At 40.5% G+C, this 19,352-nt stretch overlaps 1 long non-coding RNA gene across 1 annotated transcript in view; it reads left to right on the top strand.

Annotated features, from left to right (window-relative positions):
- The window catches only part of LOC116077709, a 115,691-nt gene that overhangs the window by 83,684 nt on the left and 12,655 nt on the right, over positions 1–19,352 (top strand). Inside the window, exon 4 of the long non-coding RNA XR_004113302.1 lies at positions 1,244–1,384. This is a non-coding gene — a long non-coding RNA (uncharacterized LOC116077709). The remainder of the gene's footprint in view (positions 1–1,243; positions 1,385–19,352) is intronic.

Here is a 19,352-nt window from a genome sequence, read left to right as displayed (position 1 = left end):
ATGAACTTCCCTCTGAGTACTATTTTAGCTGTATTTCACAAATTCTGATATTTCATATTTTTATTTTTGTTATATTTAACATTTTCAAACTCCTTTAAGATTGTCTTTGACCTATGGGTTCTATAAACCTATGGGTTTCTAAATTTTATTTTAGAATAGAAGAACGCATGAAGTAAAGCTCTATAAATCTGCTCTGCAAACTAGGAAAATAAAGAAAAGTGGAATCAGACAAGTCCAGTGATAAAGTTAATAAAGTTAAAAGGGCATCATGAGATTTGAAATATGATAGTAATAGAAAAATTGAAAGACATTGGAGCAAATCTTTAGGCATAATGACTAATAGAAGCGAGCACACATACAAGCCATCAAAATTGAGACTTAGAGAGGGGGCACTGAAAGTTAATAATACATGTGAGGTTATTAATTTTATATCACTTAGGCTGCACTCAGAGATTCCCAGATAGCTGGTAAAACACTATTTCTGGGAGTGTCTGTGAGACTGTTTCCAGAGGAAGTTAGCACTTGAATGACCTAAGAATGAAGATGGACCTCATTGCTGGGGGGTAGCTTTATACACTCTATATTCAGATGCTGGTTACTGTTCTCAGAGATCTGGTTTCAGTCTGGACATTGGCATTATCAAGCATCTCCTGTTTTAATGTTGTGTAAAGTAAAAGCTGTCTTCTACCACCTCTGATTGGTTAATGAAGAGCTGATCAGCCAATAGCTGGGCAGAAGAAGAGGAGGCAGGAATTGTGATCCCAGTGTGAGAGGTGAGGACCAGGAGATTCATAAGAGAGGGTCTCAATGGGAAGATGGATGGAGCACAGGAGCAGCCATCACGAGAGTAAGATGTCAGGTAATGGGACACGTCGCTGGGCACGTGGCCTGGTCGCAGGCCAGAATAGCACAGTCGTATTAGAATAGATATGAACCTTACCCAGTTGGAGTACAAGAAGCTTATTAATAAATACCAAGTCTCAATGTCATTATTCAAGAGCAAGGGAGGCATATAAAAGATCCATATTTCCATACCTTATAAATGGGCCTGAATGATCAAAAAGATGGAAGAAAGGCAACATTTACTCTCTGTTAAAGCTGGACACCTATCTTATTCTTATGCATCTGCTCTCCTGGGTGTCAGTCCTTTGGACTTAGGCTAGGACTTGTCAATTTTTTTAAATATAATTTTTATTGAAAAAATTTTCATGTAGTGGTTTCCCCTCTCCCAATTCCTTCCTAGATCTTTACCACCTTCTCATGCGCCTAACTTCAGCCCCGTGACCCCTCTCAGCATGGACACCTTTTGAAGATAATAACATCACCTACTTCGCTGAGTGATGAACACATTGTGGTACAGCCATCAAGTGGGATGGTATCAGAAGTAAGCAGGGACAAACTGTGCATGTGTACAGTGCCATAGTTAAAGTGAAGAAGTGCATTTTGTCTATGGAAGAGTCAGAGTCACATAGTTAAATCCATGTGAATCCATCTGTACAACTCTCTGGAGAAGCCAAATAATAAAGCCTGGGAGTAGATCCTGTTTGTGGTGGCCTAGGGGAAGAGAGGCTTTGATTATACATAGGCAACATGAGAGACAGTTCAGATTGACAGATCCCACATCCGTGTCCAAAAGAGGGGGCATAATTCTCGGCATCTTAACACCTATAGATAAACTATATTCTAAGAAGATTAAATTAAAGTAAAAGGTAGATGGGCAGATTTGCAGAGAGGAAAACAAAACAAATCAGAGAGATGTTCAAGGAGAGCTCTGATGTGGTCAAAACACAGAGGTGGCCCTACCATAGGGGTAAGGTTCCAGGACAAAAGAATTTGAGAAAGGTGTTTTCAAAGACTCCTGGAAAGCAGGGTAATATGATATAATATAATAACATAATCAGTTTTGAGGTGCTATGCATCTGTAAACAGTGAATCAGACTCCACCCACTTCCCTTGTGGAAACATTGGTGAGTTCACGCGTGTGTGTTTGTGTGTGTGTGTGCGTGTATGCATGCGTGTGTGTGTGTGTGTGTGTGTGTGTGTGTGTGTTTGTGGAGGAGGAGGATCACATTATATTTTGGTTATAAAGTAACCAGAGACCTAAATAAATTCTAGTTTTGGGGGTACCTTTTTGTAATGACAGCTACTCTCAGATAAGGCCTCACAAGTTATGTACTGGAATATTGTCTGATACAAGCTGGGTTTCATACAGCAGAGCTGAGCATATATACCACTGAAATAAACATATTTTCAAAGTTTGTTGGCCACACAATTTAGACAATTAAAGCCGAAACTAAGCATATAAGTAGTTGGGGTAAAACATGAAAATCAGCAAAACAAAAAATGTAGAGATTTAAAACATCTACAGATGTTTTAAGAACTAAATGTGATTTTTTTCAACTCACTTAAGAGATGCCCTATAATCTAAAACTACAATTTGGTTTGTTAATATAAATGTTTTGTGATTTATTTGACTTCATAAGCAATGGGTGTTAAAATATATTTCTGCATTAGTGGTCTTCTAACTAGGTCTCGTGCTTAGATTTTAGTCTTTAAGAGAAGTCATTAAGTCTGTGTGACTCTGATATATCATATTTTAATCATATTCCTAACTTTCTGCCTCTCCTCCCAGATACACCCCTATTCCACTGCTCTCCCATCTCCTACCAGACTTTTCTCACCCAACTTTGTATTTTCATTAATAAACATATCAAGCCATCAATTTATGCTTCTCATACACTCCTGGGTGTGCGGCCATCCACTGATTGCTGTCCAGCAATGATTACACCCTTAAGGAAACCCTTGCTACCCCTTCCACTGCTGTCAGCAACACTAGGTCCTCAGCTATAGGCAGGACTCCATGCCCATCTACCTTCTTGCCAGGGACTTTCACAGTCTTAGAAAGTCTCTTATGAGATTCCTAGTCATGACAAGTTCTTTCATTCTTACAAACAAAAAGACATGGTATGCAAGACAGAAAGCATCTAGGGATAAAAATATAGGGATAATAAATAGAGGATCAAAGAAATGTTTTCCAGACTCCTTGTAACTACAGGTGGCTCTGAAAGTTCTTGATAAGAAATTGGATGGAACTCAGTTTTACAGACAACAGCAAATTTCTTCATCTTGTTTCTCTCCACATACTCTTCAGTCTTCCTCCTCCTCTTCCTTTTCTTCCCCTTCCTCCTCCTCCTCCTCCCCCTTAGTTTTCCTTCGAATGTCAACAGAGGCAGCAGGGGCAGCCACGTCTGGGATGCTGAGCATATTCTCATGTTGTGGGATCATCTTTTAAGATTAGGATGACAGAATAGCGATTGAAGAAGGGCTCAGAGACTGGAAATATCCCTTGGGAGCTATGTCCTGACTTCCTGTGATGCGAGAACACCAAGTCCCAGGTCTGTAAGGCCAATCTGGACAGTGTTCTATTTCAAGTCAGTCAATCCAGTTGCTAACAATGTTTATGAAAGCATCAAGAAAATCTTTAATTAACTCATAAGCAAAATACATTCTGAACAAAACAAGGAAGATTGAAACAGTGAAATCCTAATGTAGTCTCTGTAGCAAGCCTAAAGCTAACAGCAGAAAACATTAAAGGGGGACAAAAATAAGTCCATATGTGTTATATTCAAGAAAGGACACAGAAGAACATGAGATAAAACTCCACAAGGATCTCATAAAAATAACTTATCCACAAAGGACCAAAAATAAAAAAATAAAAAGTAAATGTTTGTCCAACATTTAATTGGATAAAGACAAAGAGTGGCATGGCAGCATGCAGGATGGAATTAACATCAGACACAAGGAAAGGAAGGCGACATCGCTAAGTCAAAGACCTTTCATTTGGTAAAAGGTAACGCTGAAGGAAGTCTTTTAAGAGCCACCTACCAGAAATAAATTACCAACCAAAATGTCTTAGAAGAAAGGTAAATTGTTGAAGGTCAGCTGTAAGATCTAGATGTGATGTAAGTCTTCAAAGATCAGAAAGATGTAAGATATAAAAGCAGCGACTTTTGAAACAGTACACTGTACTTGCTGTGTTCACAACGGCATTTAGGGTGATCACAGAGTACCTTTTTAGGGCTGATTCTCTTTTCCTTGCTTTCTTCATTCTCTTGTTCAGTTATCTCCTTTTCTCTTTTCTCTTTCACTCTCTCATCTCCTTCCCTTCTTCTACCTCCTTTTGCTTTTCTTTGTTATTTTCCTATGTAAATTATGCTAGTCTCCAATGTGTCATTTCCCAACCACAATCTCCAGAGTTCTGAGCTAACGTGTATGTGCTGTCACATCTATATAAACACATTCTTTTTGGTAATTGAGAAGACTTTCAAAAGCAACGCTTTAAAAAAATTACAAAATGTATTAAGTTATATGTCATTATTTTTTACCAAGGGGGCAAAAGCTATTTTAATGAAAAAGCTGTTTAGTCTCTCCCCACCCTGTGTGTGTGTGTGTGTGTCTCTGTGTTTCTATGTCTGTCTGTCTCTCTTACACACACACACATACACACACACACACACAGACAGACACACACTAATATTATTCTTAAACAGCTATTGTGCAGATCTTTGAGCCTTATTATCCCAAACTTTAGAATGTGCAGAATAAAAGGAATACTTTACTTTTCACAGTGGGCTATCACTAGATGAAGGGCTTAAAGAAGTTGTACCTTTCTTGGGTTTTACAATTGTCTATATTATACATAATTGTATATACTATAGTATAGTATTAGCAACCAGTACTGTATTTAGAAATCACACAGAGCAATAATTGGTGATCAGAACTGAAAACCAAGCCAAATGCATATGAGGAATTAGCCTGTAAGTATGTGTGTATGTGTGTGAATCTTAGATTCCCAAGGTTTAAAAGAAATATGATAAAATATTAACCAGCGTTATCTCAGAGTGATGGGGTTTTATAATTGTCAGTTTTACAGACTTCCCATAATGAGTATCCATCATGTCTGTAATTAGGAAAATAGTGAATAAAAACTTAAGTCTTCATTGGGAGCCTCCCTCAGGATGGCCCAGAGATTCATGCCTCAGAGCTTTTCTCTGCCCAAGTATACAACAATTCGAGTTTTAAATAATTTATGTATACATATATACATGTAATGTTTATTCATACATATATAGATACACAGACAGAGAGAGAGAAAGAGAGAGAGGGAGGGAAAGGGAGAGATTGATTTACAGAGTAGAGTGATGACAGTAGAATATTCAGTCTGATGTCTGGCTGAGGGTTTATATTTTGTTGGAAATGTCTCCTAAACATGCCTCTGTGACATGGTTCATCCTTTGAGGCTGGGTGGAGCTTCTCGTAACATTTTATCTTATTTTTACCTTTCCCTCTTTTTTTTTTGCATAGATAACACAAATGAACTTAATTTTTGAACCCATGGTAAGAAGGAGCAGGATATTAACATGACCTCATGGCTAGAGACCTGGAATGAGAGGGCTGGCTGGCCAAACAACAAACTGGGTTGTTATGTCTCTCCCATATAGCCCTTCCTTTAACCCCAGAGAATTCTCAGCTCAGCTTGGCTAGGATAAAGCCTAATCTAGGTATAGAGGAATTTCATTACCAGTCCTCAATGATTTTTGGTGGAATTCTCCAAAACTAGGGACCCTTAGAGAGGTGAAGGATCTCTTGTATGCCTTGATTCCATATTCGAAGGTTCAGAAGATGAATATGAAAACTGTTAATATATTACACAGCACAGAATGTGGGCAGCAGTCTGCCACATTAGCAAGGACCAAGCAAGGAGGAATGTGTTTAATTACCCCTAGGAAGAATCCCAGTTAGTCTGTCAGTAACAGATTTTTTTTTATTATGAAAATTACTAACAGTATATTAAACTACTAGTGAGAGGTTATGTAAAAAGGGCTCACAAACAAATAATCATATGCCAGCCAGCATTCTGGGGGATGGGGATGAGGAGATATCTAAGAATAAATCAGATGAGTTCATGGTGATTGTTTTGGTTCATGTGAGCATATGTTTATCTCAATTCCTTACTATTGGCATCTAGGGTTAGATGACCTGGTTGTGAGGCATCCTCTGAGCAGCACCCTGACCTCTAACTTCCTGTAAAAGTAGCCTCTTTAAGCAACTAAAGCTCTTCAGGCAACTAAACATGTCTTTCATCATTGTCTAATTTCCTTTCTGGCTGTGGGTGTAAGTGATGGCCAAGCTGCTCAGGACTGAGAACACCAGTCAATGGATTAATAACACCGAGTCCCAACTTTTTGTTTTGTCCTATTTTCAAGATAGGATCATATGTATCATAAGTTTGTAAGCCTTCTGCTCCTGCTTCCCAGGTGGTAGAATTACAGGTCTGTATAGGTGTATTTGATTTTTATTATACTAACAATCAAACTCAGGGCTGCCTATACACTAGACAAGAATTCTACCAACTAAACAACGTACCCCCAGCCCCCAGTTTTTTTCACTCAATATATTAGGAAAGAATTAAAAATCTTTGCAGAGTAGGACTTCATACTGAACACAGAGGAAGTGGGGAGCTGACAGAGTTCTAAAGTTCTAGTGCTACTAGGCAGGCTTGGATCTGTCCTGAAATTAAGAAGAGAAAAAGTTTAACAAGCCTGTTGGTGTCATCCTTGTGCAGATCTTTATAGGCAGCCCCGTTGATGAGACTGAATGGGTGTAGCTTCTCTGATATATCGAGAAGTTGAAATCCCACAGAAAATGTCCTATACCTCTGTCTCATACAATCTTCTCAAACCTCCTCTGTTATGATTGCCCAGCCTTAGGGGCAGGAGTTGTACTCTCCATGTATCAGCTGCGATTAGGCACTGCATGGTCTCTGCATTTTAATTGGTTGATTGTGGTACTGGTCCTTGTCTGAGGAGATTTTTTTTTGTGGGAGGAGAGTGGGAAAAATAGTCTTTCTGGGAAGAGCCCAGAAATTGATTATCCAATGCCAAGTGGCCAGTCTTGAAATCATAATTTTCACAAGTAACATTATATAGACTGAGCAAGATGTGTATATACTTATTTATATTTAAAGAAATACAGGACATAAATTTGAAGGAAAGCAAGTTAAGGGGGTTTAGGGGAGGAATTTGAGGGAGAAAAGAAAGGGGATTGATGGTGTGATGGTGTGAGCATGTTTTTAATTTCAAAAAATGTTTTAAAATGCATAGAAATAACTTGGGTAAGTTCATAGAAGAGAAGAAATAGAGGAGGAAAAAATAAAAACAGGAGGAAGGTGAAGAGGAAGAGGAGGAGGAGGAGGAAGATAGATGAAGGCTCCATACTTGCTGGGATGGAAGCAAAGCCAAGTTTGATCAACCGAAGCCAAAGTAGCAGGGAAGCCCAAGAAGGCGCACTGTGAAGACAGGTACTAACTGGCACAAAATAAAAGGGTTTTAACCACACAGAGCAGATCAGTCTCCAGGCTGTGCCAAGGAGGAATCTGGAAAGGGCACAATTATGGAGATGAGGGCTAGAGAGGTGATTAGTGACTCTGGGAGTTCCTGGTTCAAGGACATGCTAGGAAAATGTAGCTGTAATTAGAACTGGAAGGAGGCGTCTTTCTCCCCTCTCTCCTTTTTAGGCCATCTAAAAAGATTCAGTAAATACATAACAGGAATCTATGAAGCTTCCAAATCAGGGGGAAACTGCTCTAACTTCAAAAGTCACTAATGACTACGTCCTAAAGCAAAGTGAAGCTGTGTTTGAAAACCAGTCTCCCGTTACCTATAAAGTCTGGGGGCTTCAGGAGTTTTAGGTATGTCCTGAAGCAGGAGCTGACAAGCCATTGAAATGAAAATTCTGAATAAAATGAGGACAGCCCGTTAGCCCAAGTACGGAAGGCGCCCAGCGGGCTTGCGAGGCGCCCAGCGGGCTTGTGAGGCGCCCAGCGGGCTTGCGAGCCGAGTCTTTTCCCCTTTTATTTTGCAGCTGATATTCCTACTTTGAGAAGGGTAAAAAGTATTTTTTTTTTTTTTTTTTTTTTTTTTTTTTTTTTTTGCCTTTTTGGCAAGAGAATAAAAACCTAAACTGAGATCTGAGGTTTTTATAGTTTGGCAAATTTCAGAGATACGAAAGAAGCATTTCTGGCGCTTAGAAAGGGGAGGCAAATGACATCATATGGCTTAAGGGAGAGAGAGCTAAAAGAGTATGCTTGGGCAACTTCAGAAGCTGGCTGCCACTGAAAGCAGTTTTATTTTTTTTTTTCCCTGTGAATTTAGTTGTCACAAAAGACACAAGATTGAGGACAGTACAGAGTAGATGGCAAGTCTCAGGAGATGAGAGGCCAGGTCTGTACTGAGCAAAACTAGGTTAGGAGGACAGAGGTTGCTTCTGGTAAGTGTGTGTGTGTGTGTGTGTGTGTGTGTGTGTGTGTGTGTGTGTGTGTCTGCAAATTCATATGTGTGAAAGTTTACGTGTGTGTGTGTGTGTGTGTGTATGTATGAATGTGGGCATGCATATGGAGGCAAGAAGACAGCCTTAGTGTCTACTGTCTCTAGCTACCCTTGTTTGCTGAGATAGTTTCTTATTGGCTGAAATCTACCAAGGTAGCTGAGGCTAGCTGGTAGGATCTGAGCCCCAAGGATCTGCCTGTTCCCACTTTGTCAGTGCTGACATCACATGCCTCTGTGCTAAGCTCTTCTTATACAGGGGTCAAAGTCAGGTTCTTGAGCTGGTGAAGCAAGCACATTACCAGCTAAACTATCCCCCCAGCCCACTAGTATCTTCTCGTTGACCTATGCTTGGGATCATGAGCAGGACTCCATTCTGTTTCTGTCCCACTCCCACCTTATTTCCTTTTCACTGAAATAGCTCTGGGAGATAAGTTGATGATGGAGCTGCATTCTCAGTGGAATCTCATGGAGATGCAGGGCCAGTCTCAGATTTTTGGGGTATCTTAGCATCTCAAGTCATTCTTAGGATGGTTTGGCAGATCATGTATTTGAAAGATTTAAGTAGACAGCTCTAAATTTCTCCATTCTTATGTGTCTTCCTGACAGGGCTTCATAGAAACCACAGTAAATGATGGGCAACTTTAAAGATGGTAGACAAAGCAAGTGAGAAAAAACGAACAAGAAAAATATTCATCCTTCAGACAGATTCAGACCACTCTGTCTTTAAGTGGGTTATGGTGGTACATCTAGAGCAAGGAGCTGGTCGGTGGTGGCGCACGCCTTTAATCCCAGCACTTGGGAGGCAGAGGCAGGCTGATTTCTGAGTTCGAGGCCAGCCTGGTCTACAGAGTGTGTTCCAGGACAGCCAGGGCTACACAGAGAAACCCTGTCTCAAAAAACCTAAAAAAAAAAAAAATCTAGAGCAAGGAATAAAGGGAGAGGGAGGTAGGGATTGTTTATAGTTCCATTCTTTGTCCTTTCTGAGCCTGTTGCTTTTCAGTGGCCATCATGAAGTATGTGGCTTAACTCTACAGTGTATGGTGAGAGGGTAAGGGAAAAGTTGTATTGAAGATTTTTAATGGAGACAAATATTAGCATGTAATGAAAAGAAAAAAAGAGGAAAAGATGGAAAATATTCTCTTTGCTGCAAACTCACAGTCAGAAAAGTCTAATTAAAAGCAACAAACTAAAACAAAAATCATGACAATAGTATGCAATGGCCTTTTAAGGTCTTATCTGTGTTTTGTTTTGTTTTGTTTCACCATGTAGCCCTGGACAGCCTGGCTATGTAGATCAGGCTCATTGTGAGCTCGCAGAGATCTTCCTGACTCTGTCTCTGAGTGCTGGTGATCACAGGTGTGTAACCACAGTGAACACTTTGTGTGTCTTGATATCAGTTATTCAATCTGTCCAGTCAGCTTCGGACTGCTTGTTGAATTAACCTTGTTGAGTCCTGAACTGGGAACATAACATGCAGACACAGGGTATGTCCATCCATATACTACTGTCCAATTCATTTACTGCTGATTTTCAAGTTTTTATATAAGACACTTGTGTGTGGTGCAAGATGACTCACGTGCCTTCTGAATATAGTGTCCTCTCTGAACCTCCTTGCTAGCCTTCTTCTTTCTTTCCCTCTTGCTCGAGGGTATTGTCCAACATAGGGAAATAGGAGAGCTTGTTGCTCTATTCTTCCTCTACTCTATGACTGAAAATTCTAGTGAAAATTCTGTCTACTTCCTTCTCTTTGATTCACTTGTCAGTCCCTCCCTACCTCTCCATCTTTCTCTTTCCTCTTTGGCAGGCTAACCCTGGCTCCTGTGAACTCTTGGTCTCATCTCCTCATCTTTCCCCAAAGTCTGTACTACATCAATTATTCTCTCTTTTTATTAAATCTTCAATTACTTTTTCTGTGCGCAGGTTCCTTCCCCCTCTGGCTATCAGCATACTTAGATCTCCTTCATCTTAGGAGAAAAACATATCCTACAAAAACCTCTGTGTCTCCCTCAACAGTTATCCTTTTCTGACTCCCTCTAAAACAAACACCTGGTATTTCCTGATGGACACTTGATACAACAAGATTTGATTCTGCTTCTGCTGCATCTTCAGCCCACATCTTTTTCACAGGAACAGTTCTGGGAAAGATAGTGATGGCTCACATCTCACTATCAAAGATGGAAGAAATCACCTTTCCTCCTGTCTTCTCTCATAGCTCCAATCCAACAGCTGTATTGAATCTTTCTCCTTGAAGCTCATTGCTCCCGTTTTCTTTGAAACCAGTTCTTCCTGTTTCCTCTACCTCTTTCTCTTTATCATTTACTGAAGCATGGGTTCCCCATGTAGCCATCCTTACCTTCAGGCTAACTCCACTTGTTTTAGGTTCTCCACATCTGTGGTCTCTGCTGTGTCTTCTTCATGGATGACTTTGACACAACCTTATTGTTGAACTGACCTCCAGTGTTACCAGTTGCCTGCTAGTATCTGAAACCCAGGCTGTCGAAACTTAATCAGCTATTTACAGAAACTTCAGAGGTGAAGGAAGGTCCACCCAGTCTTTGAATAGTACCAGCAGGTCAGAAGCTAGAATCCCCAGGCTGATCCATATCTGCAGTAATATCTAGTATCTAGAGAGCTCTAAATCAGGTGAATACAAGCTAGGAATTCGCACTCTGTCTTATCTTCAGATCCTGCACCAATTCTATAACTGAAGGATACAGAGAAGGTATGATGGACTGACTCTTACACAGACAGATGTGTCATCAAGGTTTTTATAGTGTGAGGAGGAGGTGTTAGACAGTCAACTTCTAGTCCAGAATCATGAGGTACTTTCTGTGTCACCTCTGAGCACCATCTATTACTATTAGTTTCATTTTTAAGATCTTCTCTGTTGTGTGTGCATGTGTATGTATGTATGTATGTATGTAAGTATGTATGTATGTACATGTTTTGTGTGTACAGATATAAACATGGCATGACCTGTGTATAGAGGTCAGAGGCAAGCTCAGATGTTTTCCTTGTTTGAGACAGGGTCCTTTGTCATTTACCAGTTGTGTATGCCAGGCTATCTGGCCTATGGGCTGTTGCAAAGTCTCGTCTCCTCTTATCTGGCTGTATGAGTGTTAAGATTACAGATGTGCATGGATGCATCCAGTTTTACATGGGGTCTGGAGTTGTGAACTCAGGTTCTTATCCATGCATGAGAAGCATTTTGATGCTCTGAGCCATCTCCCTGACCCCATTTCTAGTCTCTTGGTGGGGAAGAATGAACATGTTCTAGAAGTTGAAGCTCTGTAATCTTGCTGTGGAGATTGCAGAGGGACAGAACCATGTGGTAAGGCTTGTCTGGACCAATCTCTTGGTATAATATTTTTATTCAAGTTATTTTAGTTGAGATCCATCATCTCCTCTCTGCTAGAGGCTGACAGTTCAGCCTTCAGTTAAGATATTGGAAACTACACAGGGACCTTCTGTCAGATAGTTCCATTGGAGTCATCAGAGACAATCCAGAGTGCTGTAGAAAGCTGTCAGAAGGGAGGAAGGCTTAAAGCTACCAGATAGCCTAATTCTCCCATATAATATAGATGTCCTTATTACACAAGTTGTAGTATAAGTTGTTGTCTCTTTGTACTAAAAGTTTTGACAGTGCTCAGTTGACAATAGTTCAAGCATTTTCTAGTTTGTCCATGGAACTGAGTTATCACTGATAGAAAGGGGAATCAGGGCCAGTCAAGACAGATATGAGTCATTGAGGGATGTAAGACAAACATGGCCAGGATGTTTTCCTAGGCTCAGAAAACTCAGTCCAGGTTTTCTTCATCTTTACTGTGGTGCTATAAGCAGTGAAGAGAAAGTGCATCAATAGAGAGGTTTTCCCTCACCCCAGAAGCACTATTCTCCATTTGATAAGCATAATGCTTAAAGCAGTTAAAGGACTTTTGCATTTACTGCTTCTTTGGTTTAAGCCTGAGTGTGGAGAACATTCCCAGTAGGTCTTTCTCTTGAATTTTTATGGAGCCTACTGTGTGACTCTGGATGGCTCATCTGGGTGGCAGTAGATGTTGAAATCATTTTAAGAATGCAGAGATCTGCCTGTCTTCATGGGAAGGTAATTAAGCTGGAGATAAAACATGACATGATTGGTGACCTAAATTCTGTCTTTGATTTGCACATGTGTGCCTGGGGCATGATGTGAAGTATGGAGATCAGAGGACAACCTCCAGTGTCCTTCTGCCTTGTTTGAAACAGTTTCTTGTTTGTTTTCAATGTGCTTACACAAGGCTCCCCAGCTTCCAGGGGTTGTCCTGTCTCAACCTCTTCTCACTATTGTAGCACTGGGATTGCAGAGGTCTGCTATCCTGGTTGGATTCTAGGGATTCAAACTCCCAGGTCTTCATGCTTGCCTGGCAAGCGCTTTATCCACTGAGCCATCTCCCTAGAGCTTGCCTTTGATTCTTTTATCCAGACCTACATTTGAGTATATCTTTAAGGAGATTAATGGAATCAGATGAAGACCATGCCTCTGTGAATCTTCAGAGGAGACTGAAAGGGATGTGTGCTGTCTTCACATACTGGAAGACACTCTGTAATAGAATATAGGGAGCCTCGTCAATCCGGCAGGCTTTCTGCCTGGATGCTCAGAGGTGCTTTGAACCAGGCTTTTATCTTACATTGACTTAGTCAATGGAGATGAGAAACTCCCATGGGACAGTCATGTCACCACAGCACTCTGTCCTGAACTCATACTGTTCTAATTGGATCTGGAAGGCCCTGGAATCGACACAGCCCAATCAATACTAGCCCCTTTTAAGTGAGGAACCATTCTTGGGAGACGCTGTCTTAGTGTTTCAGATTTTCAGATATTTTCACATTCAATTAAGGAGATGGAGACCATTCAACCATTGCTGGTCCGAGGCCTAGAATTCCTGTAACAAACTTCTCTCCAACTGAATCTGGCTGCAGAATTATTTTATAAGAGGATATTTGGGCCTTATCCCCTGACTTGATGCCCAGTGTTTAAAATATGCAAAGCAATGGCATGCGATGGAGAACACAGTGTCCTTCCTGTGTACTGGGAAGAGGTTCCTTGCCCAAATTCTTAAATTTTGCTTTCATTGGGGAAATGGCTGGCCAGCTTCTATCCACCACTAAGGGGAAATGATCACCAGAGGTGTGTCATGCCTGAGAGCAGTCTCAGGGTGTCTCGGCAGCCACTGTGAACAAATCAGAATTCAATAGCACCCAGGCCAGAGTCCAGGGGCCACTAGCATACCTAGGACTCACAGGTACTGTTCTAGTTCCATCGCTGTGATAAAACATGATGTCTACAAACAACTTAAGGGGTGAATGGTTTAATTTGCCTTACACATTGGCACCTTAGTCCATGTATCTAGGGAAGTCAGGCAGGAGCTCAAGGAGGAAGCTGGAGGCTAAAGACTGACACAGAGGCATTGGAGGAATGCAGCTTACTGGCTTGACCCAGGCTCAGATGCAGCTACCTTCATTAGAGCTCCAGGACTACCTGCCTAGGAATGGCACCACCCACAGTGGGCCAGACCCTTCCATATCAACCATTAATGAAGAAAATGCTTCAGAGACTTGCTTATGGACCAATCTGATGGATACATTTTCTTAGTTAAGGTTCCCTGTTCCCAGATGACCTTTGTATGTGTCAAGCTGGCAAAGAACCAACCAGCATGGGTACTAAGCAATTGGAATCTGGGTTCAATAATGACTGATCTCTTTAATAAAGTATGTAGATATTAAACAGATATCTTTATGGGACTCTATGGGCCTGTGCATACACAAGGCAAGCTCTAGGCTGTTAATTACAGTCCCTCAGAAAGCTAGCCCCTGCTATCTGCCAGAAGATGCCTGGTAAAGCTTACCACTGTGTTGCTCTTTACAATGTAGATTAGATTTGATTCTTTTGCCTCCCCTTCTCTTTTCTGGATCAATATTGTGTTTGTGGGACCAGTTGTGGTGCTGTCTTCAGGTGCTGGTTCATTTTTTAATCATTGTTCAACCCAGAATCCACTGTGTAGATACAGCAGGTGTATACCCATTCAGACAATTGATGGGCAGGCATTTCAAGTGCGGAAAAGACTGCTCCCATCGCACTGTGATTCTTGTTCATAGCCTAGAATGATTTCTACTGTCCATAATATGCTTCTCGTCTGCCATGCCTTACTATTTTCAGTTTTAACTTTCAGGGTGAATCCTGTGTTCCTGACGAACATAGTCATCCTGCCTCAAAGTGTCTTTTCATGTTCACACTATACACTTGAGTGGTTCTTTATGAAGAACCTGTTCAAGAGTTTGCTTATTTTGAGAATGGAGATCATTAGGGGTTTGCAGCAATGGTGTGCACATGCTAAGACTCCTTTGTCAAATTGATGTTGCAAATACATCTTCCAGACTGTCACCTGTCTCAAAAGTAAGGCTTCTGTCTTTGTATGTATGTATAGTGTATGTCTGTGTGTGTGTGTGTGTGTATGTCACATGCATTGATTTGCAGAGACCAGAGGTCAGTGTCATCTATCTCCTCCAATTGCCCTTCACCTTAATTTATTTGAGACAGGGTTTCTCAAAGACCCTACAGCTAGTCAACTCAGCTAGACTTGCTAGCCATGAGCTCCAGACATCCTCCTGTGGCCTTTTAACTTGGGTATTGGGATATCTGGTCCTTATGTTATTGTGTCACTTAACCCACTGAGCCATCTCCCAACTTTGCAGCTTCTTTTCTATTGACATTGAAAATTATGTCTTCTATCAACCTTCTAGGATCGAGGTCTAAAGGAATCAATGGGAATCCAAGGAGAATGGCAGTTCTGACCACTTAGGGTTACCCAGTGGGAGGGTAAGCCTCCAGTAACTTCCTAGATCTTTTTCTTCTTCACATCTTGGGGTGTTTTGCACTCGCTTCTGTTATCCCCAAATCACACTTTATTGCAGCTGATGTCATGTCTGCTTCTGCAATTAAATGAGTTTCTTAAAGATGGATATGTCTTCCCCACATCTTTGACAACAACCTCAGGACTTGGCATAATTCCATTTAGTCCTTGCTCCAAAATTATGTAGTAAACAAATAAATGATTGAATGATATAATGCAAAGAAGTGACATGACCAGATTCATATTCTAAGGGAGATAATTCTAGCAATAATATGGATAGAGGAGGAGAGAGAGAGGGAGAGAGAGAGAAAGAGGGAGAGAGAGAGAGAGAGAGAGAGAGAGAGAGAGAGAGAGAGAGAGAGAGAGAGAGAGAGAGAGAGGAGAGAGAGAACCTGGAGGTCTCAAATATTAAGTGGCAATTCAGATCACACTGGTTTAGACAGCAAATCCAGGGAAAATATGCTGAACAATAACAGCAGAAGTCGCCTGTGTTTTTCTTCTGCAGCCAAGGGGTGTTCAATCAACCCCAAGGCAATGGTGATGTCAAGTTTTGTTAGTGAATTTACTGAATCTGACTCAGTGATAGATGACAATACAAGAGAACAAAAAAGATATGTCATACTGCACGGATGACAAATGCCAGTCGAATAGGGACACATAGGAGGTACTAAGTGTTTAGAGCACCTGCCAACTACCATGAGTCACAGGAATCAGACTTATACTGCAAAGGGATGTCCCTCATATTAAGATGTTAGCACATCATGTTTTTTTTATTATGATGATAGAAATGTTATTACAAATGAAGAATTTGAGTAAATCAAGTGAGAATACATACAAGATAATTTGTGCTATTTCTGCAGTCTCTTGGGCTTCATGTCAGCACTGAAGAAGGAAAAGTTTGAAGTCCCATACACTAGCACAGATGTGGTCAGAATGGAGGCAGCTATGTGGGGCACAGCATGTTTCAGGCTAAATCACAGTGAGCATGCCTTTGGGTTGGGCCACACACCTATCAAGAGGCAGTGACATAAGACCCTGATGGAACTGGTTCTGAGGATTTTGTAGATTGGTGGGGTATAGGGCTTACGAGCTCTAGTTAAACTTTCAATTTGGAATTGAGAGTGTTTGGAGAGACCACAAAGTTTAATTTTAAATTTTATTTTGTGTGCGTGTGCGTGCGTGCATGCATGTTTGTGTGTGTGTGTGACTGTGTTTGCACATGTACATGACTTTGCTTGTTATGGCATGTGTTTGATGGTCAGAGGACTTTTTGGGACTCAGTCCTTGCTGTCTGTCTTGTTGAAGCAGGGTCTCTCTAACTGTTTGTGCTGCTGCACTAGGTATGACAGACAAGCTGGTCCTGAAGCTTCGGGGAGATGGTCCTGTGTCTGTCAGCCATCCCTCTAAGACTGCCAATGAATACTCAACATCATTTTAATGTAGCTTCTGAGGATCAAACTTAGAATGACAGGCTTGCTTGGCTAGTGCCTTTATTTCCAAGTGTACCTTTTCTAGATGGGCACTATTTATTGCAGTAAGAGTTACAGAATGTAAAAGTCATCAATTTAAGCCTATAAACATTGCTGGGAGTCCCTCACCATCATCTATCTCCAACTCTTCAAGCCTCTCAAACTGAAACTTTCTACTCAATACCCTGTAATTCTCTCTTCTCTTCTCTCCTAGCCTTTGAAAATCACTGTCTTACTATCAGTCTCTATGTGCGTTTTGACTCAAAGACCCTTGTATCAGTGGAGCTCTGCCATATTGACATCAGCCATTTTGTCTTTAGCTTGTATCACAGCAGGGATTCCATCAAGTTTCTTCTATGTTGTAACTTGTATCAGAATTTCTTTCCTTTTTAAGGCTGCAAACACTCCACTGTATATATACCCTGCTTTCTCTTTATCCATTTATAAAAGTTAGTTAAGCTTTGTCCCTGTCTTCCCAAAGTAAATTGAGGATGAGTCTCTTTATTTCCTGTTTGACAATTTCAGACCTTTATATAATACATTTCTGTTAAATTTCACGTCCCTCTACCACACCCTCAAAAACGTTTCTCAACAGTCCTTCCCTCCCCCCCAGCTAATGTCTTCTCTCTAGTATGTGGCTTTCTGTGTCTAATTAGAGTTTCTTGTCTGACCTTGGGTGAGAGGCTATTTACTGGAGCAAGGGCAATTTATCAGTGGTTACAAAACTGAAGAAAGTGACCTTCCCCCATCCCTGCAACAATCTGTAACAGCCAATAGTCCTGCATGGAAAGGTGGGGCCTTATGGATCCCTTCCAATGGAGATGTTTTTGGTTTTGTTGTTTTTCCTATTAATGATTATCAGAGCATAAATAGGGTAGGAAGGGACTGGAACTAACCTTCAGTGAGAAATCACTAGCATGCCTGGCCCTGCAGGTGGCCTTTAGTCACCATAATCACGTGACAGTAACATTCTATGAGTGCGTGCTATCCTACCACCTCAGGGGGAACAATTCAGTGATCTCCACCTGAGCTCGTTTCCCCACGGAGATGATTCACCGGGGAGATGAGATGAGAACATCCAGGGCAAGTTGCCTCTACAGTTTTGTAATCTGCTCAGTTCATCGCTGTATTCCTTATGCCTTTACCATCTCCTGGCTTCCAGTGCATCCCTACCCTCTCTCTGGATTACACACCATCTAAATCATCGCTAGGCTAGCACAATTAATGGGAAAAGCGCTTTCATTTATTGAAGAATGGCATAGTGGAAGGAAAGCTATCTGAGAATTTCAATGGATACTAACAAGCATTTTAATTCTTCACAGTCATTGTTTAAAAATAATAATAATAAAAAAAAGAGCTTAGGCGTTTAGTTAACAATGAACTAATCGTAGCCACCACCATTAAAAGCCGACACAGACTCTTCATCTATGAGATCTAACCCTCTTTAAATTGTAAACATTCCCTCTCTCCATCTAGTCAGCACAATATTTGATATTTATGAATTACATTATGTTTCCATTGCCTTTCATAGCTCTGGAAAATAGTTCCAAGTGCACTCAATCCGAGAAGAACTGTGGAACCAAGCATCTGCATTTGAACTTGGTTTATAAACAATGGTATATTTAATATTTTGTATATTTACATAGTATGTTTGGTTAAATCCTAATATATTAGATATATGTAGGCAATTGATTATAATTAATGAATAATGAAACCAAAATATCTGTAAAAAGTAAAATGTAGACATTCTGAATTGTGTAGAGTTTTAATTCATTTTTTGTTCTATTCCTTGTTTGTTGATATTAAAGTTCTGTAAAATGTGTCTTATATGATCTACAATGTTCAATTAAGAGGAAAACTTTATACTTTATACACTTTTCACTCATTAATTTTTTTGAGTCATGGTGTTATTATCTAGCTTTGGCTGGTCTGAAACACATTGCTTACAACAGGCTAGGTTCTAACTTGTGATAGTCCTATGTTAGCAGGAATGTAACATTATATTTGGACTTTTGAATTCAGTTCTTTTAAGAGTTATATTTGCTTATTTTTATGGGTTGCACAATGCATGAATGTGTATGTGTATATGTGCATATAAATGTGCACATGTGTGTGTACCATGCATGCAGACATACATGTGGATGCTTGTACAAGTACTATTACAAATATTGAGATCATAGAACAACTTTTGGGAGCTGGGTTCTCTCTCTCCACCATGTGAGTCCTGGGAATTGAACTCAGATCATGAGTTCAGTGGATTGTACTCTTATCCACTAAGTTATTTCAATTTAATTCAATTCTTGAACTCAGCTCTTAACTGGAAAGCCAAGCTCTGGGACTGTTGGTGACAGAGCTTTGACTGAGAAATCTTATAGTAGATGAAGAGCTTGTTCAACAGCCTGCCCTGTGCTTGCTTCAGTTTTTTTTAAATCAACTCTTGGATATCTGCTAAGTAAATGATGGAATTTATAGGAGACTTGAGCTGAAACGCACAAGAAAATCGAGATCCTCAGTCTTTTAATCGGGGGATATAAACTGCATCACTGAGCCTAGCATTTGGATCTTTGAAGACACATCCATTGCTGCCCTAGTAAAAACATAGTTTA

The sequence above is a fragment of the Mastomys coucha genome, unplaced genomic scaffold (genome assembly GCF_008632895.1).
Source record: "Mastomys coucha isolate ucsf_1 unplaced genomic scaffold, UCSF_Mcou_1 pScaffold5, whole genome shotgun sequence".
Classification (NCBI taxonomy): Eukaryota; Metazoa; Chordata; class Mammalia; order Rodentia; family Muridae; genus Mastomys; species Mastomys coucha.
Note: the sequence above shows the minus strand (reverse complement) of the source record. Positions and strands in the feature narration are given on the sequence as shown.